General features: G+C 44.9%; 4 long non-coding RNA genes across 4 annotated transcripts; all 4 read right to left on the minus strand.

Moving 5' to 3' along the window:
- Positions 1–3,144: 3,144 nt before the first annotated feature.
- On the minus strand, positions 3,145–4,032 carry LOC144942192 (uncharacterized). Its single transcript, XR_013639328.1, has 4 exons — positions 3,881–4,032; positions 3,642–3,761; positions 3,444–3,511; positions 3,145–3,305 (listed from the first exon to the last, which is right to left on the minus strand). It is a non-coding gene; the product is annotated as an uncharacterized LOC144942192 (long non-coding RNA).
- A 9,834-nt stretch (positions 4,033–13,866) lies between these two features.
- Positions 13,867–14,985, minus strand: LOC144942193 (uncharacterized). Its single transcript, XR_013639329.1, has 3 exons — positions 14,872–14,985; positions 14,039–14,260; positions 13,867–13,930 (listed from the first exon to the last, which is right to left on the minus strand). It is a non-coding gene; the product is annotated as an uncharacterized LOC144942193 (long non-coding RNA).
- A 6,280-nt stretch (positions 14,986–21,265) lies between these two features.
- Positions 21,266–21,836, minus strand: LOC144942194 (uncharacterized). The gene is made up of 3 exons (XR_013639330.1): positions 21,770–21,836; positions 21,540–21,659; positions 21,266–21,339 (listed from the first exon to the last, which is right to left on the minus strand). It is a non-coding gene; the product is annotated as an uncharacterized LOC144942194 (long non-coding RNA).
- Positions 21,837–22,480: 644 nt separating this feature from the next.
- Positions 22,481–23,476, minus strand: LOC144942195 (uncharacterized). The gene is made up of 4 exons (XR_013639331.1): positions 23,436–23,476; positions 23,041–23,262; positions 22,811–22,930; positions 22,481–22,610 (listed from the first exon to the last, which is right to left on the minus strand). It is a non-coding gene; the product is annotated as an uncharacterized LOC144942195 (long non-coding RNA).
- Between the last annotated feature and the right edge of the window lie 1,009 nt (positions 23,477–24,485).

Consider the following 24,485-nt stretch of genomic DNA (forward strand, 5'->3'; position numbering starts at 1 on the left):
CGCATTGTGCCTGCTGACGTCACCCCCCCCCAACCCTCTGCGTAGGTCGTGTATCCCGCACAAATGCGCGGCATAGCTGTCTCGATTTTCTAGGTCAGCGCGACTTTTCAGCTCGCTCTTAAATGTTAAGCAGAAAATACATTTGTTTGTGTCAAGCAGCAAAAACTCTCGAACGTTGACGTCATGAAATTTGCACAGCTGATGCTGTCTGGAATTTCTAAGGGAACGCGACTATTTTCACCAAGCCACGTCATTCCATTCCCGAGTTGCCTAAATCGACCTTACGTATAAGTGAGTTAAGGTTGAATTTTCTTGAGTGAAAAACATCCGATTTAGTAAAATTTATTTGTTTCGGTTTTTTTCTTTCTTGCAAGCATACATTTTTTCAGGGTTTTTCAGTGAAATGTAAGGGAATATGAAATTAATCCTAGACAAGAATCGAAGTCCCGGGCGAAGCCGGGTAGTAAAGCTAGTAATAGGGTAAAAGGCGTAAGCGATAAATAAACATTAGTTGAAATAGTTTACTCGCTTTGTATGGTACTGAACGTATGAGGAAGTTCAAATAATGCACTCATACCTAAACGGGTTTCACAACCACGAAACTTCTTGCCATGAATTGTCATTGCTTTAGAACTTCGATCCTAAATACTTAACAGAAAACGGAATTAAACATTTAAGTAACAGGTGGCAAACCCACCTTTGTTCCTGGATTAGTTTTGCCATTTCCAAATCATAAATTAAAGCGATAAAGCTGTTTAGAATGAAATTGTTCCACCCGCAAAGTAAAGTGTAAAAACACAATAGCAATAATTAGTTGGCGTGTTTCGCAGAGCGTAGTCGTGCTGCACGCCTGCATTCTGGCGCTGCGGCATGAGTGGATCTCGTATATTTGTTAAACTTGGAAAGCTGCCGGGCAGCAATGTGGCCATGTGACTGAATACATTGCATTTAGGAACCTATATGTAAAGAGATTTACTTGAGTGTGATGGCTTTCTTTTTAAATGGAGTTTCTTTGGGTGATTGTTTCTTCTCACATGCCAGCATTCCCAATGGGAATTTTCCAATATCCCAATGGAGTATGCCCTAAAATGTGGAGTGAGGTTTTTACGGCTACGTTCTTCATGTTTTGGGTTGTGCAATGTGGGCTTCTGTCAGTAGTTTTTGTTCACAAAAGCTTGCTGTGGTTTGTGCGACTATTCGTAATTACTCCAGGGTGGAGACAGTACAATGTGTCACGTGCTGAGGGTATTTCCTGTTTTGAGGCCAACAATTGGGTGGTCCATGGTAACATGATCGAGTGAGAAATTATATATTATTCTAAAGCCATAATATAGGTATGCATTAGCTATGAATGGACACTTTAAGTTATAACCGTGTGGACTGTGTAATATTGATGTGCAATAAGATTGTAAAAATATGCCGGAGAATTATCTCTTCCAAAATAACTTGTGATATAGTTTGCAGTAATACCAATATGAATTTTAGTTTACTGCACTAAGTCCTTTCATTTGTATGTGTGAATAAGGAAATGTATTATTCGATGTGCGTCTGCTGCATAGTGGTGGCTTGAGAGTGGAGCCCACAAGCGGATGGTACTGGCCCAATCGCTTGAGATCAAACAAGCAAGATACTAGTTATATAAGCATTGTCAATGACAGAAGCCTAGTTTAAGCCAAATGAGAGGCAATGTTAAGATTAGAGGCAGAATAACCCCAGTGTTTAAATTCGAGTAATCTGCTGATAGATTCTAAGGATATGTAGACAAGATTTGTCATTTTCTTGGTTCTTTCGGTAAAGTCACGTAGAAGGGAAATAATAAAATAATAAATATAAAACAATAAAATATTTTATTATTTCCCTTCTACGTGACTTTACAGAAAGAACCAAGAAGATGAATCCCTGCAGTCACGAAAGCTTTAAATCGAAATTTAAGAGTTGTCATGTGTTACTTGAAATGGCCCATTTAGTGAATTCCTTTGTTTACATTCTCACCTCCTGCTGATAAAATCCTCTTGCTGATAAAATGAAGCCACAATAGGACTGTGCCATTCATCTGCATAGGTATTTTAAATTATGTTACCATTTTCATATATTTTTTTAAAATTAACTTTGTTAAATACAACATAAACTTACCATTGCGTGCATATTACTCCAGGAAGTAAAACAGACTTTGTGGCACATAATGTGCACCACCTTCATGCACATTCCACAATGCCATTTCAGGTAAATAGTTAACTTAGCCTTGTTCAACGTCATGTCTTTATAGTGATGTAGCCGACAGTCCTGTTCTCTTGTTATGATCACGGCTGGGGAGAGGCGGAACGGACCAGCTCTAGAGACCTATGTTGGTTCATTGCATGTGCTGCCATGGCGTTATGTTTCGTACAATGGACTCGTAAAAACGAGAGGTCGTCGGTTTGATCCCCAGCTCAGCAAGTTTCACAATATCCCCTGCCTGTTCACCCAGCTGCAGATTCACGTGTGGCGATGTAATGTGGCTATTTCCTCCAAGATGTCTGGCCAGTGTGGAAGAGTAGGCCATTAATAACCCTCCAGAGTTCTCCATAGCCTCCTCGAGTGGAGGCCCCTTCCGTCAGCAGTGCCGTGAGCAAGTAATTGCAGGTCTGCACCTTTACCTTTTGTTTTTTTTTATCGTCGCCAATCCAGAGAGAGCTGGATAGACCCGTGTGGTGACCGACTCAGCAATGAGTTTCGGGAAATTTGTTAAAGTATTTGGACACAAGTAAATGTTGTCTTAAATTTTATTTCCAATAACCACCTGAACATCATAAAACTACATAATGGGACCTCCTTTGCCAGTACCAAAATATGATAATCGGTTTTCCACTTTTTTTTGGCAACAAAACAGGTGTTAAGATGTTAAAACACCAAACTGAAACCTTTTACAAGGAATCATGTCTGCATTAACCACAATACTTGTGGTCAGAATGCAAAAAAAAACATACTCTGATAATATATGCATTGTCTTTGAAACTGATAGGTCCACACCAGAGACAGGTTTCTTTGGAGCCTCGTCTCAAATGGTGTTAGTTAGACCAGAGGACCCCAAAAGGACGCCGTTTGCGTACATGGGGGTGTATTTGATGCTCTCAAAAGTACTGAATTTTTGTTTTAAGTGTTCCATACAGTATTGTATTGTATATAGTTAATTGCTTTAAAACAACTAGTTGTGGTTATTTGGTGGAGAAATTCTCTGTTTCAATTTTAAAAAGTGTTTAGGGAAGTTGCTTATAATGTATCTTCACATTCTGCTTTGGTAGTACATTCTTCATGTATGTTTGTATCTGTCATTTAGGAGGAGAAAACAACTCATTAATAATGTAAAAAACAGTTCAATACAAGGATTCCATTATTGCCCACCAAGTATAAAAGTACATGCAAAATATTGGCCTAATTGTCCATAAAATAACCAAGATTCTCACCTCATTCTCCATTTGATTGATGCTCAGAGATGGATCAAAATTCAACATTGCTCTAAAATTATACTTTGCTGTAATACACGAAGGACAAAACAGTGTCAATGTAAATGTCAACGTATAGCAACATCGACTCACAGTGGCAGGCAAAAAGCATTAAACTATTTTTATTTTGAGAAAGACTGAGGAGATACACTGGCTTACCTGGTCTGCATAAAAATAAAGCTTCATCCGAGCCATCTACACAGTCTACTTCGCCATCACAAACAAGAGAAAGCGGAACGCATCCACTGCTTTTGCACTGAAAGTCCCCATCAACACAGGCTGCAAGGCACGCATTAGCACACTTTTGGTGAATTGTTAATTAAGGTTTGATCAATAATGTAATATTTTACAAAGGTTTGGTGGCTCAAAAATGAAAATATTGAGCTTAAGCCACTCACTGCAGTTGTCCTCATCTGAGTAGTCTCCACAGTCGTTGACTCCATCACACACGAACACTATTCCAAGGCAGTTTCCATTGCCGCAACGGATTTGGTCTGAGCGGCATTGGCAGTTTGGAGTCTCATCGCTCTGGTCTGCACAGTCGGCCTCTCCATTGCAATAAAACCATCGAGGTATGCACTGCTGGTCAGCACATTTGAACTCACTGATTGAACATCCTGGTAAGATATAGATAATTTTTTAAGATAACGTGAGATCCAATATGATACTTTCACATTACGAATTGAAGCCACATTACCATCTGGATTGTCAAAGATAACGTTCATGTTCATGAAACATTTACTATTTTTCATAGTTAATGTGTTATTGTAGTCAATTTGTATTAATATATTTAATAGGAAATGGGGTTCTTTATCAAGATTCATAAAAATGGCACGACATTTTTTTTCTTTTGTTTCAAATGTACCTAATTCATCTTCATCTGATCCATCGCTGCAGTCTGTGTCTCCATCAAAAACAAACATCGAGTCAAGGCATTGCCTGCTGCTACTGCATGTGAACTGACTTGGAGAGCAAGCTGCAGGAAAAAAGTAACACGCACAAATTTCAATACACAGTGATTAACTCAGAGGGAATCCACTTTGAATAATCAACCCTTTAATGCTTAAAAAGACTACGAATCTAAACTCACTGCAGTTGGCCTCATCTGAGTAATCCCCACAGTCGTTGACTCCATCACAGAAGCTCTCCTTGGCCAGGCAGGTCCCATTGCCACAAGACAGTTGCAGCTCTGGGAGGCAATGGCAGCTGGGAGTCTCATCGCTCTGGTCTGCACAGTCGGCCTCCCCATCACAGTAAAGATGTCCAGAGATGCATTGCTTCTTGTCAGCACAGCGGAACTCATTCCGTGCACAATCTGGGTTGTCACATGATAAGACAACTATTGGTGTTGGTTTTTACTTCGAAAATCTTACATACATTTATTTTGTTGGGAGTAATATGATGTGTGTATCTTGAGGACCATGATGAAGCATGCATTTTTTACAATAAAAGTTTCAAAGAGCAATCGTGATGAAAGGTACCTTTATCACAGCCAATTTCATCTGATCCATCACTGCAGTCTGTTTCTCCATCACAAACAAACATCGAGTCCACGCACAGCCTGCTGCTCCTGCATGTGAACTGGATTGGTGAACAAGCTGCACAGAAAATGAGAAAAAATTATGAAACAATAGTTTATGTAACACGACGTATTTAATTGACATACATCGTTGTCAATTTGAAAGACATTAAACTCACTGCAGTTGGCCTCATCTGAGTAGTCCCCACAGTCGTTGACTCCATCACAGAAGCTCTCCTTGGCCAGGCAGGTCCCATTGCCACAAGACAGTTGCAGCTCTGGGAGGCAATGGCAGCTGGGAGTCTCATCGCTCTGGTCTGCACAGTCGGCCTCCCCATCACAGTAAAGATGTCCAGAGATGCATTGCTTCTTGTCAGCACAGCGGAACTCATTCCGTGCACAATCTGGGTTGTCACATGATAAGACAACTATTGGTGTTGGTTTTTACTTCGAAAATCTTACATACATTTATTTTGTTGGGAGTAATATGATGTGTGTATCTTGAGGACCATGATGAAGCATGCATTTTTTACAATAAAAGTTTCAAAGAGCAATCGTGATGAAAGGTACCTTTATCACAGCCAATTTCATCTGATCCATCACTGCAGTCCGTTTCTCCATCACAAACAAACAGCGAGTCCACACACAGTCTGCCGCTCTTGCATGTGAATTGGCTTAGAGAACAAGCTGCAATAAAAAGGCACGTGCAAATATTGATTGTAAGCAATGGTTTGCCAAAGAAGTACGCATTATTCAGATACATTGTTCCATATTTTGATAGACATTTGACTCACTGCAGTTGTCCTCATCTGAGTAGTCTCCACAATCGTTGACTCCATCACACATGAACACTATTCCAAGGCAGGTTCCATTTCCACAACGGATTTGGTCTGGTTGGCATTGACAGTCCAGAGTCTCATCGCTATGGTCCATGCAATCTGGCTCCCCATTGCAGTAAAACCATCCAGGTATGCACTGCTTCTTGTTAGCACAGCGGAACTTAGGCACTGCACACTCTGGATTGTCACAAATGTTAGTCGATGGGTCTTTAGTTTTTTGCTTTGAAATTTCATATATTTACTTTGTTGGTGGTACAAGGACCCGTGGCTCTTTAGGATGAGGTTAAATCACTTTTCATTTTAATACATTCGTTAGAGTATAAAACTATATAAAAGTTACCAATATCGCAGTCAATTTCATCTGATCCATCACTGCAGTCCGTTTCTCCATCACAAACAAACATCGAGTCCACACACAGCCTGCTGCTCCTGCACGTGAACTGAATTGGTGAACAAGCTGTACAGAAAATGAGAAGAAATTATGAAACGATAGTTTATGTAACACGACTTATTTAATTGTTCGTTGTTTCCAATTGGAAATACATTAAACTCACTGCAGTTGGCCTCATCTGAGTAGTCTCCACAGTCGTTGACTCCATCACAGAAGCTCTCCTTTGCCAGGCAGGTCCCATTGCCACAAGGCAGTTGCAGCTCTGGGAGGCAATGGCAGCTGGGAGTCTCATCGCTCTGGTCTGCACAGTCGGCCTCTCCATTGCAATAAAACCATCCAGGTATGCACTGCTGGTCAGCACATTGAAACTCACTGATTGAACATCCTGGTAAGATATAGATTATTTCATAAGATAACGTGAGATCCAATATGATACTTTCACATTACGAATTGAAGCCACATTACCATCTGGATTGTCAAAGATAACGTTCATGTTCATGAAACATTATTTTTCATAGTTAATGTGTTATTGTAGTCAATTTGTATTAATGTATTTAACAGGAAATGGGGTTCTTTATCAAGATTCATAAAAATGGCACATTTTAAATTTTGTTTCAAATGTACCTAATTCATCTTCATCTGATCCATCGCTGCAGTCTGTGTCTCCATCAAAAACAAACATCGAGTCAAGGCATTGCCTGCTGCTACTGCATGTGAACTGACTTGGAGAGCAAGCTGCAGGTAAAAAGTAACACGCACAAATTTCAATACACAGTGATTAACACAGCGGGAATCCACTTTGAATAATCAACCCTTTAATGCTTAAAAAGACTACGAATCTAAACTCACTGCAGTTGGCCTCATCTGAGTAATCCCCACAGTCGTTGACTCCATCACAGAAGCTCTCCTTGGCCAGGCAGGTCCCATTGCCACAAGACAGTTGCAGCTCTGGGAGGCAATGGCAGCTGGGAGTCTCATCGCTCTTGTCTGCACAGTCGGCCTCTCCATCACAGTAAAGATGTCCAGAGATGCATTGCTTCTTGTCAGCACAGCGGAACTCATTCCGTGCACAATCTGGGTTGTCACATGATAAGACAACTATTGGTGTTGGTTTTTACTTCGAAAATCTTACATACATTTATTTTGTTGGGAGTAATATGATGTGTGTATCTTGAGGACCATGATGAAGCATGCATTTTTTACAATAAAAGTTTCAAAGAGCAATCGTGATGAAAGGTACCTTTATCACAGCCAATTTCATCTGATCCATCACTGCAGTCTGTTTCTCCATCACAAACAAACATCGAGTCCACGCACAGCCTGCTGCTCCTGCATGTGAACTGGATTGGTGAACAAGCTGCACAGAAAATGAGAAAAAATTATGAAACAATAGTTTATGTAACACGACGTATTTAATTGACATACATCGTTGTCAATTTGAAAGACATTAAACTCACTGCAGTTGGCCTCATCTGAGTAGTCCCCACAGTCGTTGACTCCATCACAGAAGCTCTCCTTGGCCAGGCAGGTCCCATTGCCACAAGACAGTTGCAGCTCTGGGAGGCAATGGCAGCTGGGAGTCTCATCGCTCTGGTCTGCACAGTCGGCCTCCCCATCACAGTAAAGATGTCCAGAGATGCATTGCTTCTTGTCAGCACAGCGGAACTCATTCCGTGCACAATCTGGGTTGTCACATGATAAGACAACTATTGGTGTTGGTTTTTACTTCGAAAATCTTACATACATTTATTTTGTTGGGAGTAATATGATGTGTGTATCTTGAGGACCATGATGAAGCATGCATTTTTTACAATAAAAGTTTCAAAGAGCAATCGTGATGAAAGGTACCTTTATCACAGCCAATTTCATCTGATCCATCACTGCAGTCCGTTTCTCCATCACAAACAAACAGCGAGTCCACACACAGTCTGCCGCTCTTGCATGTGAATTGGCTTAGAGAACAAGCTGCAATAAAAAGGCACGTGCAAATATTGATTGTAAGCAATGGTTTGCCAAAGAAGTACGCATTATTCAGATACATTGTTCCATATTTTGATAGACATTTGACTCACTGCAGTTGTCCTCATCTGAGTAGTCTCCACAATCGTTGACTCCATCACACATGAACACTATTCCAAGGCAGGTTCCATTTCCACAACGGATTTGGTCTGGTTGGCATTGACAGTCCAGAGTCTCATCGCTATGGTCCATGCAATCTGGCTCCCCATTGCAGTAAAACCATCCAGGTATGCACTGCTTCTTGTTAGCACAGCGGAACTTAGGCACTGCACACTCTGGATTGTCACAAATGTTAGTCGATGGGTCTTTAGTTTTTTGCTTTGAAATTTCATATATTTACTTTGTTGGTGGTACAAGGACCCGTGGCTCTTTAGGATGAGGTTAAATCACTTTTCATTTTAATACATTCGTTAGAGTATAAAACTATATAAAAGTTACCAATATCGCAGTCAATTTCATCTGATCCATCACTGCAGTCCGTTTCTCCATCACAAACAAACATCGAGTCCACACACAGCCTGCTGCTCCTGCACGTGAACTGAATTGGTGAACAAGCTGTACAGAAAATGAGAAGAAATTATGAAACGATAGTTTATGTAACACGACTTATTTAATTGTTCGTTGTTTCCAATTGGAAATACATTAAACTCACTGCAGTTGGCCTCATCTGAGTAGTCTCCACAGTCGTTGACTCCATCACAGAAGCTCTCCTTTGCCAGGCAGGTCCCATTGCCACAAGGCAGTTGCAGCTCTGGGAGGCAATGGCAGCTGGGAGTCTCATCGCTCTGGTCTGCACAGTCGGCCTCTCCATTGCAATAAAACCATCCAGGTATGCACTGCTGGTCAGCACATTGAAACTCACTGATTGAACATCCTGGTAAGATATAGATTATTTCATAAGATAACGTGAGATCCAATATGATACTTTCACATTACGAATTGAAGCCACATTACCATCTGGATTGTCAAAGATAACGTTCATGTTCATGAAACATTATTTTTCATAGTTAATGTGTTATTGTAGTCAATTTGTATTAATGTATTTAACAGGAAATGGGGTTCTTTATCAAGATTCATAAAAATGGCACATTTTAAATTTTGTTTCAAATGTACCTAATTCATCTTCATCTGATCCATCGCTGCAGTCTGTGTCTCCATCAAAAACAAACATCGAGTCAAGGCATTGCCTGCTGCTACTGCATGTGAACTGACTTGGAGAGCAAGCTGCAGGTAAAAAGTAACACGCACAAATTTCAATACACAGTGATTAACACAGCGGGAATCCACTTTGAATAATCAACCCTTTAATGCTTAAAAAGACTACGAATCTAAACTCACTGCAGTTGGCCTCATCTGAGTAATCCCCACAGTCGTTGACTCCATCACAGAAGCTCTCCTTGGCCAGGCAGGTCCCATTGCCACAAGACAGTTGCAGCTCTGGGAGGCAATGGCAGCTGGGAGTCTCATCGCTCTTGTCTGCACAGTCGGCCTCTCCATCACAGTAAAGATGTCCAGAGATGCATTGCTTCTTGTCAGCACAGCGGAACTCATTCCGTGCACAATCTGGGTTGTCACATGATAAGACAACTATTGGTGTTGGTTTTTACTTCGAAAATCTTACATACATTTATTTTGTTGGGAGTAATATGATGTGTGTATCTTGAGGACCATGATGAAGCATGCATTTTTTACAATAAAAGTTTCAAAGAGCAATCGTGATGAAAGGTACCTTTATCACAGCCAATTTCATCTGATCCATCACTGCAGTCTGTTTCTCCATCACAAACAAACATCGAGTCCACGCACAGCCTGCTGCTCCTGCATGTGAACTGGATTGGTGAACAAGCTGCACAGAAAATGAGAAAAAATTATGAAACAATAGTTTATGTAACACGACGTATTTAATTGACATACATCGTTGTCAATTTGAAAGACATTAAACTCACTGCAGTTGGCCTCATCTGAGTAGTCCCCACAGTCGTTGACTCCATCACAGAAGCTCTCCTTGGCCAGGCAGGTCCCATTGCCACAAGACAGTTGCAGCTCTGGGAGGCAATGGCAGCTGGGAGTCTCATCGCTCTGGTCTGCACAGTCGGCCTCCCCATCACAGTAAAGATGTCCAGAGATGCATTGCTTCTTGTCAGCACAGCGGAACTCATTCCGTGCACAATCTGGGTTGTCACATGATAAGACAACTATTGGTGTTGGTTTTTACTTCGAAAATCTTACATACATTTATTTTGTTGGGAGTAATATGATGTGTGTATCTTGAGGACCATGATGAAGCATGCATTTTTTACAATAAAAGTTTCAAAGAGCAATCGTGATGAAAGGTACCTTTATCACAGCCAATTTCATCTGATCCATCACTGCAGTCCGTTTCTCCATCACAAACAAACAGCGAGTCCACACACAGTCTGCCGCTCTTGCATGTGAATTGGCTTAGAGAACAAGCTGCAATAAAAAGGCACGTGCAAATATTGATTGTAAGCAATGGTTTGCCAAAGAAGTACGCATTATTCAGATACATTGTTCCATATTTTGATAGACATTTGACTCACTGCAGTTGTCCTCATCTGAGTAGTCTCCACAATCGTTGACTCCATCACACATGAACACTATTCCAAGGCAGGTTCCATTTCCACAACGGATTTGGTCTGGTTGGCATTGACAGTCCAGAGTCTCATCGCTATGGTCCATGCAATCTGGCTCCCCATTGCAGTAAAACCATCCAGGTATGCACTGCTTCTTGTTAGCACAGCGGAACTTAGGCACTGCACACTCTGGATTGTCACAAATGTTAGTCGATGGGTCTTTAGTTTTTTGCTTTGAAATTTCATATATTTACTTTGTTTGTGGTACAAGGACCCGTGGCTCTTTAGGATGAGGTTAAATCGCTTTTCATTTTAATACATTCGTTAGAGTATAAAACTATATTAAAGTTACCAATATCGCAGTCAATTTCATCTGATCCATCACTGCAGTCCGTTTCTCCATCACAAACAAACATCGAGTCCACGCACAGCCTGCTGCTCCTGCACGTGAACTGAATTGGTGAACAAGCTGCACAGAAAATGAGAAGAAATTATGAAACGATAGTTTATGTAACACGACTTATTTAATTGTTCATTGTTTCCAATTGGAAAGACATTAAACTCACTGCAGTTGGCCTCATCTGAGTAGTCTCCACAGTCGTTGACTCCATCACAGAAGCTCTCCTTTGCCAGGCAGGTCCCATTGCCACAAGGCAGTTGCAGCTCTGGGAGGCAATGGCAGCTGGGAGTCTCATCGCTCTGGTCTGCACAGTCGGCCTCTCCATTGCAATAAAACCATCCAGGTATGCACTGCTTGTTAGCACAGCGGAACTCACTGATTGAACATCCTGGTAAAATATAGATTATTTTATAAGATAACGTGAGATCCAATATGATACTTTCACATTACGAATTGAAGCCACATTACCATCTGGATTGTCAAAGATAACGTTCATGTTCATGAAACATTATTTTTCATAGTTAATGTGTTATTGTAGTCAATTTGTATTAATATATTTAATAGGAAATGGGGTTCTTTATCAAGATTCATAAAAATGGCACGACATTTTTTTTCTTTTGTTTCAAATGTACCTAATTCATCTTCATCCGATCCATCGCTGCAGTCTGTGTCTCCATCAAAAACAAACATCGAGTCAAGGCATTGCCTGCTGCTTCTGCAAATGAACTGACTTGGAGAGCAAGCTGCAGGAAAAAAGTAACACGCACAAATTTCAATACACAGTGATTAACTCAGCGGGAATCCACTTTGAATAATCAACCCTTTAATGCTTAAAAAGACTACGAATCTAAACTCACTGCAGTTGGTCTCATCTGAGTAATCCCCACAGTCGTTGACTCCATCACAGAAGCTCTCCTTTGCCAGGCAGGTCCCATTGCCACAAGACAGTTGCAGCTCTGGGAGGCAATGGCAGCTGGGAGTTTCATCGCTCTGGTCTGCACAGTCGGCCTCCCCATCACAGTAAAGATGTCCAGAGATGCATTGCTTCTTGTCAGCACAGCGGAACTCACTTTTTGAACATTCTGGAATGACATGGATAAACAATTAGTGGATAAATATTACGTTGCGTTGGTTCGTTTACATTGACATGCTAATTTCTCACAATACTGTAGTGGATAATAAACTAGAGGAAGCTTACTCTGAGGCAACACGTCTATTACAACACCAACAGACTACAACACAAAGAGGTAACGGCCTCTTTCACTCGATACTCTATGGAGGGAGTTCCTCCGGGCTAGCTCGCCTCTTACTGGCTATCACTACGCCTACACTGCTGGGGCTTGAGTCTTCTCTTGAGTCTTCATTGGTAATAAGTTGGAGCTCTCACTGGTACGAGCTCGAGCCGACCCTAGCCAGGGATTCGGCTCTGCCCATTGGGCTCTTCTTTTCAGGGCTCCAGGTGAGGCTCTTCGGTTTTCGGCAGGATGATGACTGCCGGGACCGCTCAGGGACCTGGCTTATATACAGGGTCCCGGCTCACTCCGCCCCTAGCCACGCCTTCCTTCCAGGACCGTCTTCAAGGGCCTGGAGAATGACATCATCCCCCAGCCCCCTTCCTGGGGTCTGGGGTAACGACCGTTGGTCACGATGCTCCCCCCAGGGATTGCCTAAGGCCAATGGCCCGTCCTCATTATCCAGCAGGTCCAGCCACCCTTCCGCTCCCTACTGGCACAAGCTAGTACTGCCAGCTATAGGTAGTGGCGATCATGTTCAACCATGCCACTACAATACAATGGCCACCCCTCAGCTCTCACAGCTCTCTCACCACCCCCCCATCTCGGTTCCCATCTTTGGATTTCCCACTCGCTTAGGCACCATCTCTAGTCCCCATCCTCTTGCCAGATGCGGAACCCCCCCCCTTCTCCCCTCTCGGCTCTATATATAAGGACTTGTTTCAGCAGCCTGTTTCTCCATCCCACCTGAGGACGATTGCTTGTGTGGCGATCGAAACGTCGTGATCTATTATTTTTTCGACCTACGTGACTTTACCGAAAGAACCAAAGAGTATGGATTCCTGCAGTAATGAAAGCTTCAAATCAAGATTAAATATTACACTTTAACATTCATTTATTGGTTCCTAATTTGTCCTTATTTCCAGTTACTTAGTGGTGTGCAACTCTTTGCTTATTTCGATTGCAACGCAAGCAATCATCATCAGGTACAAATGAAAGTGAAAACAAACCTAGTAAACTTAGAAATATAATGCAATACAACACAGAGTAATTCTTGCAGTCACGAACGTCTCATCACTCTAGTCTGGCTCCGCATCACAGTAAAGACGTCAAGGGATGCAATGCTTCTTATCGGCACAGCGGAACTCACTACTGGAACACTCTGGTAGGATATACATTGTAAAAAAGATTAAGTGAGATCAAATTGTATACTTTCACATCATAGATTGATGTTTAATTTTATCCTTAACTGATTCCACGTTGCATCGGGGAAAAAACTATTTTAAAGTTATTCGCAAGCAGGTAATTGATTTCATGTTTTTTGTTAAACAAACCTTTCTCACAGTCACTTTCATCAGATCCATCGCTACAGTCAGTTTCTCCATCGCAGACGTAGAGCGGGTCCAAACATTCGGTGTTGCTGTTATTGCATTTGTACTTGCTTGGAGTGCAAGCTGAAAAAAACATAAATTAATTACTTCGTAGGAATGACACCATTTTTCTCATCATCAATATATGGCATTCAAAATGCTAAAGTATAGTTTACATGATGATTAACTCACTGCAGTTGCTTTCATCTGAATTATCTCCACAGTCGTTGACTCCATCACACACGAACGCTATTCCAAGGCAGGTTCCATTGCCACAACGGATTTGGTCTGAGCGGCATTGGCAGTTTGAAGTCTCATCGCTCTGGTCTGCACAGTCGGCCTCTCCATCACAGTAAAGACGTCCAGGGATACAGTGCTTCTTATCGGCACAGCGGAACTCACTTTCTGAACATTCTGGTATGACATGGATAAACAATGTGTATTGGGTAAATATTACTTTAACACATTCCTGCGGAGGGATCTGGTAGGAACGTTGGGTTGCTTGGTCAATGGCCAGGGTCAACGGCGGCGTGGTGTATTCCGCCAATATGCCCAACTGTGAGGGCGGGCACAAGCCGGCGTGAGTAGGTTTAACGTTGAGTTTTATAAAGGCACCACGGGGTGACCAGTCCCTCCCCACCCAGCCCCTCCCCTCCCACCCACCCCCCACCCAGCCCCTCCCCACCCTCCCCACCCAGCCCCTCCCCACCCTACCCTCCCCACCCAGCCCTCCCCACCCAGCCCCACCCTCCCCACCCAGCCCCTCCCCACCCTCCCCTCCCCACCCAGTCCCTCCCTCCCCACCCAGCCCCTCCCTGCACGACGGACACAATAATCCCCTGTGGGCTGGTGGAACCAGTGGATTCCTACCAGTAACATTTATTTATTGGTTCCTAATTTGTCCTAACATCATTTCAGTTACTTTATGGCATGCACATTTCCCAAATACATAGGAACAACACAACCATCTGCGAGTTATCCTTGGGCAGGTAATTAATTTCATGATCATATATTTTTAAACAAACCTCTTTCACAGTCACTTTCATCAGATCCATCACTACAGTCGGTTTCTCCATCACAAACGTAGAGCCAGTCCAAACATTCGGTGTTGCTGCTATTGCATTTGTACTTGCTTGGAGTGCAAGCTGGAAAATAAAAACATGAATTCATTACTTGGTAGGAATGATACAAATTTTCTAATCATCAATATATGACATTAAAAATGCGAAAGTATAGTTTCCATTATGATTTACTCACTGCAGTTGCTTTCATCTGAATAGTCTCCACAGTCGTTGACTCCATCACACATGAACGCTATTCCAAGGCAGCTTCCATTGTCACAACTGATTTGGTCTGAGCGGCATTGGCAGTTTGGCGTCTCATCACTCTGGTCTGCGCAGTCGGCCTCTCCATCACAGTAAAGACGTCCAGAGATGCAGTGCTTCTTATCAGCACAGCGGAACTCACTTTCTGAACATTCTGGTATGACATATATAAACAATGTGTATTGGGTAAATATGACACTTTAACATTCATTTATTGGTTCCTAATTTCCAGTTCCATCGTGGTATGAAAATTTTCCAAATACGTAGACATAACACAACCATCTGCGAGTTATCCTTGGGCAGGTAGTTAATTTCATGATCGTATATTTTTAAACAAACCTCTTTCACAGTCACTTTCATCAGATCCATCACTACAGTCAGTTTCTTCATCACAAACGTAGAGCCAGTCCAAACATTCGGTGTTGCTGTTATTGCATTTGTACTTGCTTGGAGTGCAAGCTGAAAAAAAAACAGAAATTAATTACTTCGTAGGAATGACACAAAATTTCATCAATATGTAGTGACTGGGAATGTCACTGTGTGGTGCCGGGCTTGCGAGGCCACGGCGGGATGTATACTGTTGTGCTTGGGTGAGTGCTGGTTAAGCGCGGTTGAGAAAGCGAGAGAGTGTCAGCCAGCTAGGGTTACATTGGGAGCATGATACTCTGGCTGACCTGGGGACATGTGACCGGATGATACTGGAGGGGGGCCACCGGTGGAGGGGGACAATGGGTGGTCACATGGTCCAAGAAGAACTCTCGAGAGCCTTCGGGCAATGGCGAGAGAGATCGAGAAGGTGGGCGGGGCGAGATGAGGAGCCAGCCCCAGCCTGGCCTGATATAAGGGGAGCCCTGAGAGGGGCTCGGGGTTCTTACTGTTGGAGAGGCAGGAGATCCACGTCAAGCTTGAAGAAGCCTCCAGTCACGCGGTCCGGGACCCAGCTTGTAGTCCGGACCAGGATAGTGGAACCGTATCTAGTTCTGCCGTCGTGTGGTTAGTTGGGTGGTCACCACCCAAGAGTATATTGTGTTAATAGCTTGGAGTATGTTGTGCTAAGAGTTTAATAAAAAACGTGTTGCTCCGAAGACTCACTACAACTGGTGTCGGAAGTAGCCAACTTGCTAGGAAATAGCTAGCAGTAGACAGTCATGTCTACACGTCGCAGAGTTCGTACACGGGCATCGGACGACGAAGACGATGTAGAGCTGATTCCGCCCACGGCCGTCGATGAAGGAGCGGAGGCGCTGCCAGCAGAGCAGAGCGCTGTCGGAGCACACAGCGCCTCGCCATCGTTCGAGGCGCTCGTCAGAGACGCGCACGGTCACCTTGCGGAGCTTCTTCAGACGCCGTCCTCGATTCTCGCCGAGCTGCGTCCTCTATCTGCTGCGGCGAAGGAGGGAGCGGTGGAGTCGTCTGGACGGAGCGACTCGGCCGCCATTTCACAAAGGGCAGGAACGTCGACGGAGCAGCCTGCGCTCGCAGCCGCCATTATAATGCCGGCGTGGAGCACGGAGCCCGCCAGGCTCGAAGCGGAGCTGTCTTCGCCGATGGACATCCTGTCGCTCCGCTACCGCCTGCCCTTCATTAAAGAATGTGTTGCTGCAAATGGCGATTGGGGAGCGTTTAAGCGGCGATTTCTCACCAATGCCGACTTAGCGGGATGGACGGAGGCGGAGGCGCTGAAAGCGCTGCCCGCCATCCTCGATGACGACGCCTTGGCGGCGTTCCTCGCCATCCCGCCGTCTGACATATCCACCCTCACGCAGGCGTTCGACCAGATGGCGGCTGTTTGAGCCTCCGCTGAACACCCGGCAAAAGTTCACCATAAGACGTAAAGGGGAGGGTGAGTCGGCTCTTGCCTACCGTAGCACGCTTTTGGTGCTAGCGAAGGCCGCGTTCCCTAAAATGGACCACGACGGTCTTGTCACGAAAGACCTCCATACTGTGCTTCCCGCCGAGGACGATGCGGTGTCTTCACTCCAGGTCACCAGGTGTATCCAGGCGCAGCAGACCCTGGTGTTGGTGGTGTGCGCCACATCCTCCACAGAGCCGGAGGCCTGTGCGGAGACCGAGACTGCTCCTGCATGCTCGCTGCACCAGTGGGGTGGCATCCATCGCGGTGCTGACGATTGGCGGAGGGATGACCGGCGACGGGCGACGTCTTCATCGTCCCAGTCCACGAGTGGCCGGGTCGTCTGCTACAACTGCGGCCTGCCGGGACACGTCCAGTCGGGCTGTCGGATTCCTCGACGGCGGCCCCCGGGGAGTCCGCCTTCCTACGACTCCCTGCTTCATAAGGCGAGTCGCGGCGCACCCCACACACGGTCCCAGGGTTCACTTCACCCATCAGGGGGTCCGGGTTGGGTCGGGGGCGCGCACGGGTTCGGGGGGAGTCGGGACGTGTTCGTGACACGCGCACGCTCCGACCGGAGCAGTGGTCGGAGCTGGCCCATCGAGTGGTCGCGGCGGCTGCGGGTTCGTCGGCCATGCTCGGGTTTATTGAGGGAGTGGAAATCCGTACGCCTGTTAATACCGGTGCGTCTTTGACCATTATTTCTGAACTTATCTATTACATTTTACCTCCCCGGTGTCGTGTTTTGAAACCTGTGGATGCTCCCTGTTTTGCCGCCAATGGCGGTTCGTTGGGAATAATCGGACGGATAACAGCTGAGTTGCGTATCGCCGATGTCAAATTGTCAGGTCACGTTTTGGTTTCTACGGCCCTAGCCGTCCCGTGTTTACTCGGGACCGATTTTCTGGGCAAAATGCCGCTCAATGTGCGCACTGCGGATGAGGGTGTTGTTTGGGGGCCCTCCAATAAACTTAATCACGGTATGTCGCTAGAAGTAGCCTAGACATTGGTGTCCCAGGACCAAGAACCTTTCATTCAGGTTCTTAATGCCCGGCCGAACACAACGGTCATCCAGGAGGGTACCGTGCTGGCAAATGCTTCATCGGCGCGTCTAGAGAGGGACGTTGTGGGAAGTGTCGGGGTCGGTCCTCAAGCTCGCGGGTTCCGGGATGTGGACGAGGAATGCATTGATAAAATTTCCTCTGAGTGTGGCGATTTATCTATGGGACAACGCGGGAAGCTGCGTGCTCTCTTGCGTGAATTTTCTGACATTTTTAGTAAAGGTAAATTTGATATTGGCCGCATGTCCCTTTTGAGCCACCATATTTATACGGGCGATGTTGCCCCGATTTGGCAAAATTCTTACCGCTTGAGAAGGAACACGTTTGTGTGGCGGTTGATGAGATGATGGCCGCAGACATCATCTCACCATCCACCAGTCCATGGGGTGCCCCGATCGTGCTTGTCAAGAAGCACGATAGCATCTTGCGGTTTTGTGTTGATTTCCGCAAGCTAAATGAGGTTTCTGTCGCGGATGCATATCCCTTGCCGCGTATGGGTGATTCCCTGGACGTCCTAGCGGGAGCACGGTTCTTTTCCACCCTTGACCTTCTATCGGGATTTTGGCAGTTGCCACTCGATGAGGCTTCCAAGCCCAAGACGGCCTTTCATACGCCGCAAGGGTTGTTCGAATTTAACTGGCTCCCTATGGGCCTTCACTCCGCGCCGGCCACGTTTCAGAGGCTAATGGAGCTGGTTTTAGAGGGCCTCCAGTGGGATTCGTGCCTAATTTATTTGGACAACGTTATTGTCTTTGGTCGTACATTCGATGAACATTTGGTTCGCCTGCGGACTGTTTTCCTAAAGATGCGTGCAGCCAACCTGAAATTTAAACCACAGAAGTATCACCTCCTCCAAAAATTGGTTCGATATTTGGGTCACATAGTGAGCGAATCGGATATTGCTACGGACCCGGAGAAGATGGCGTGTGTTTGCACATGGCCGACACCCACCTCAGCGAGCGAGGTGCGCAGTTTTATCGGCTTTGCATCCTATTATCGCCGATTTGTCGCCGGCTTCGCATCCATTGCTAAGCCTCTCCATGCATTGACTGCTAAGGGGCAAACATATCATTGGGGGGAGGAGGAAGCCGTATTCTGCTCCATTCATGATGAGCTGGTTAATGCACCTCCCCTGCGTTATCCCGATTTTTCATTACCGTTCGTTTTGGATACGGACGCCAGTAATACCGGTATTGGAGCGGTATTATCTCAAGCTGTCAACTGCGTGGAGCACGTGGTCGCTTATGGGAGCAGGGTGCTGTCCCCGGCCGAGAAGCAGTACTGCGTTACGCGCCGGGAATTATTGGCCATTGTGGTTTTTGTGCAGCAATACTAGCCTCATTTGTATGGCTGACATTTCAAGGTGTGCTCCGACCACGCAGTGCTCCAATACGCGCTGCGTGTGGATCAGTCCTCAGGCCAATTATCACGCTGGCTTGAAATCCTGCAGGATTTTTGTTCCGTGTTACGTATCGCAAAGGTTCTCGTCACACGAACGCTGATGCCCTGTCGCGATTGCCCGCGGGCGGCGGGTATGCATGCTATTCGGGTTCCGGTCGTTGTAGACCGGCCAAGTCAACCGTCAACCTCCCACGCCCCTCTAGTTGCGTCAGCCGCGGACACGATGGGCGGGTCGGGCGACGTCCCAGCCACGCGGGATGCGACAATCGGGTTGGACTACGAGGTGTGGGGGCGCTTGCAGGCGGAAAATGTGTCCTTGCTTAAATTACGACGGCAAGTCAGAGAGGCTGCCGGTGAGGCGGCTACACGTGGTGTCGCCTCGGTTGTCCTGCGGGGCGCACTGCTCATGCACTGGGACGGTGGATTACGCCGGTACGCTATTGTTGTCCCTACCACTCTGCGTGGCGAGGTTGTTTGGGCCGTACATAACGTCTGTTACATCTGGGGGTGCAAAAAACGCTGGCCGCGCTCAAATTGGATTTTTATTGGCTGGTCATGGGCCCGGACGTTTAAAATTTGCTTAAAGGTTGCGTACAATGTGCACGGCAGAAGCCACCGACGAAATCTTGTTTCCCTCTGCTGCAATCCATTCAAGTGTCGTGAATCAATGAGCTGGTTGCCCTCGATATTCTGGGTCCATTTCCAACTTCCGCGTGAGGCAACAATTACTTGCTCATTGGCGTTGCGTATTTCTCACGCTGGCCTATGTCCTGGCCGCTCCCGAATCAATCGGCTGTAGCTGTGACCGAGGCGTTCCTTAATGGCTATGTCCTGGATAAGGGTGCCCCCGAGCGCCTTTTGACCAATCAAGGTAAAACATTTTCTTCTGAACTGCTGCGTGAGGTTTGCGATTTGCTGGGGACAAAGAAGGTGCGCACGTCACCATACCATCCGCAGACAGGATGTATACTGTGGTGTGTAGACCCCGGACATGGGGTGTAGTACCAGCCCCAGTGGGGGCTTGGGTGAGCGCTGGTTAAGCGCGGTGGCACCATGCACAGCGTGCGGTGTGGGCTCCCGTTGAGAGAGCGAGAGAGTGTCTACCAGCTAGGGTTACGTTGGGGGCATGATACTCTGGCTGACTGCATGTGACCAGATGATACTGGAGGGGGGCCTCCGGTGGAGGGGGCCAATGGGTGGTCACATGGTCCAAGAAGAACTCTCAAGAGCCTTCGGGCAATGGCGAGAGAGATCAAGAAGGTGGGCGGGGCGAGAGGCGGAGCCAGCCCCAGCCCGGCCCGATATGAGGGGGGCCCTGAGAGGGGCTCGGGGTTCTTACTGTTGGAGAGGCAGGAGATCCACGTCAAGCTTGAAGAAGCCTCCAGCCACGCGGTCCGGGACCCAGCTTGTGGTCCGGACCGGGATAGTGGAACCGTGTCAAGTTCCGTCGTAGTGTGGTTAGTTGGGTGGTCACCACCCGAGAGTATGTTGTGTTAATATCTTGGAGTATGTTGTGCTAAGAGTTTAATAAAACGTGTTGCTCCCAAAACAACGTCTGCGACTCAGTTGGACTCACTACTAATATATAACATTAAAAATGCGAAAGTATAGTTTCCATTATGATTTACTCACTGCAGTTGCTTTCATCTGAATAGTCTCCACAGTCGTTGACTCCATCACACATGAACGCTATTCCAAAGCAGCTTCCATTGCCACAACGGATTTGGTCTGAACGGCATTGGCAGTTTCGAGTCTCATCACTCTGGTCTGCACAGTCGGGCTCCCCATCACAGTAAAGACGTCCAGGGATGCAGTGCTTCTTATCGGCACATCGGAACTCACTTTCTGAACATTCTGGTATGACATAGATAAACAATGTGTTTTGGGTAAATATTACACTTTGACATCCATTTATTGGTTCAAAATGTGTTCTAACACCATTTCCAGTTATATCGTGGTATGCATATTTCCCAAATACGTAGATATAACACAACCATCTGCGAGTTATCCTTGGGCAGGTAGTTAATTTTATGATCGTATATTTTTAAACAAACCTCTTTCACAGTCACTTTCATCAGATCCATCGCTGCAGTCAGTTTCTCCATCACAAACGTAGAACCAGTCCAGACATTCGATGTTGCTGTTATTGCATTTGTACTTGCTTTGAGTGCAAGCTGAAAAAAGTACATAAATTAATGACTTCGTAGGAATGATACAAATTTTCTATTCATAAATATAGAACATTCAAAATGCGAAAGTACAGTTTTCATTATGATTTACTCACTGCAGTTGCTTTCATCTGAATAGTCTCCACAGTCGTTGACTCCATCACACACGAACGCTATTCCAAGACAGGTTCCATTATCACAACGCATTTGGTCTGAGCGGCATTGGCAGCTTGGAGTCTCATCACTCTGGTCTGGACAGTCGGGCTCCCCATCACAGTACAGATGTCCAGGGATGCAATGCTTCTTATCGGCACAGCGGAACTCACTGCTGGAACACTCTGGTAGGATATACATTGTAAAATAGATCAAGTGAGATCAAATTGTATACTTTCACATCATGGATTGATGTTTAATTTTATCCTTAACTGATTCCACGTTGCATAGGGGGAAAAAACTATTTTAAAGTTATTCGTAAGCAGGTAATTGATTTCATGTTTTTTGTTAAACAAACCTTTCTCACAGTCACTTTCATCAGATCCATCGCTACAGTCAGTTTCTCCATCGCAGACGTAGAGCGGGTCCAAACATTCGGTGTTGCTGTTATTGCATTTGTACTGATTCGGTGTGCATGCTGAAAAAACAATTGTCAATTAATATCCTTCTATAAATGATACAGATTTTACATTGAGATATGGCATTCGTAATTTAAAGTATACGTCCCATGTTTTAACTCACTGCAGTTGTCTTCGTCTGAATAGTCTCCACAGTCGTTGACTCCATCACACACGAACACTATTCCAAGGCAGGTTCCATTGCTACAACGGATTTGGTCTGAGCGGCATTGGCAGTTTGCAGTCTCATCACTCTGGTCTGCACAGTCGGGCTCCCCATCACAGTAAAGACGTCCAGGGATGCAGTGCTTCTTATCGGCACATCGGAACTCACTTTCTGAACATTCTGGTATGACATAGATAAACAATGTGTTTTGGGTAAATATTACACTTTGACATCCATTTATTGGTTCAAAATGTGTTCTAACACCATTTCCAGTTACATCGTGGTATGCATATTTCCCAAATACGTAGATATAACACAACCATCTGCGAGTTATCCTTGGGCAGGTAGTTAATTTTATGATCGTATATTTTTAAACAAACCTCTTTCACAGTCACTTTCATCAGATCCATCGCTGCAGTCAGTTTCTCCATCACAAACGTAGAACCAGTCCAGACATTCGATGTTGCTGTTATTGCATTTGTACTTGCTTTGAGTGCAAGCTGAAAAAAGTACATAAATTAATGACTTCGTAGGAATGATACAAATTTTCTATTCATAAATATAGAACATTCAAAATGCGAAAGTACAGTTTTCATTATGATTTACTCACTGCAGTTGCTTTCATCTGAATAGTCTCCACAGTCGTTGACTCCATCACACACGAACGCTATTCCAAGGCAGGTTCCATTATCACAACGCATTTGGTCTGAGCGGCATTGGCAGTTTGGAGTCTCATCACTCTGGTCTGGACAGTCGGGCTCCCCATCACAGTACAGATGTCCAGGGATGCAATGCTTCTTATCGGCACAGCGGAACTCACTGCTGGAACACTCTGGTAGGATATACATTGTAAAATAGATGAAGTGAGATCAAATTGTATACTTTCACATCATGGATTGATGTTTAATTTTATCCTTAACTGATTCCACGTTGCATAGGGGGAAAAAACTATTTTAAAGTTATTCGTAAGCAGGTAATTGATTTCATGTTTTTTGTTAAACAAACCTTTCTCACAGTCACTTTCATCAGATCCATCGCTACAGTCAGTTTCTCCATCGCAGACGTAGAGCGGGTCCAAACATTCGGTGTTGCTGTTATTGCATTTGTACTGATTCGGTGTGCAAGCTGAAAAAACAATTGTCAATTAATATCCTTCTATAAATGATACAGATTTTACATTGAGATATGGCATTCGTAATTTAAAGTATACGTCCCATGTTTTAACTCACTGCAGTTGTCTTCGTCTGAATAGTCTCCACAGTCGTTGACTCCATCACACACGAACACTATTCCAAGGCAGGTTCCATTGCTACAACGGATTTGGTCTGAGCGGCATTGGCAGTTTGCAGTTTCATCACTCTGGTCTGTACAGTCGGGCTCCCCATCACAGTAAAGACGTCCAGGGATGCAGTGCTTCTTATCGGCACATCGGAACTCACTTTCTGAACATTCTGGTATGACATAGATAAACAATGTGTTTTGGGTAAATATTACACTTTGACATCCATTTATTGGTTCAAAATGTGTTCTAACACCATTTCCAGTTACATCGTGGTATGCATATTTCCCAAATACGTAGATATAACACAACCATCTGCGAGTTATCCTTGGGCAGGTAGTTAATTTTATGATCGTATATTTTTAAACAAACCTCTTTCACAGTCACTTTCATCAGATCCATCGCTGCAGTCAGTTTCTCCATCACAAACGTAGAACCAGTCCAGACATTCGATGTTGCTGTTATTGCATTTGTACTTGCTTTGAGTGCAAGCTGAAAAAAGTACATAAATTAATGACTTCGTAGGTATGATACAAATTTTCTATTCATAAATATAGAACATTCAAAATGCGAAAGTATAGTTTTCATTATGATTTACTCACTGCAGTTGCTTTCATCTGCATAGTCTCCACAGTCGTTGACTCCATCACACACGAACACTATTCCAAGGCAAGTTCCATTGCCACAACGTATTTGGTCTGAGCGGCATTGGCAGTTTGGAGTCTCATCACTCTGGTCTGCACAGTCGGGCTCCCCATCACAGTAAAGATGTCCCA

The sequence above is a fragment of the Lampetra fluviatilis genome, chromosome 26, assembly GCF_964198595.1.
Source record: "Lampetra fluviatilis chromosome 26, kcLamFluv1.1, whole genome shotgun sequence".
Lineage (NCBI taxonomy): Eukaryota > Metazoa > Chordata > Hyperoartia > Petromyzontiformes > Petromyzontidae > Lampetra > Lampetra fluviatilis.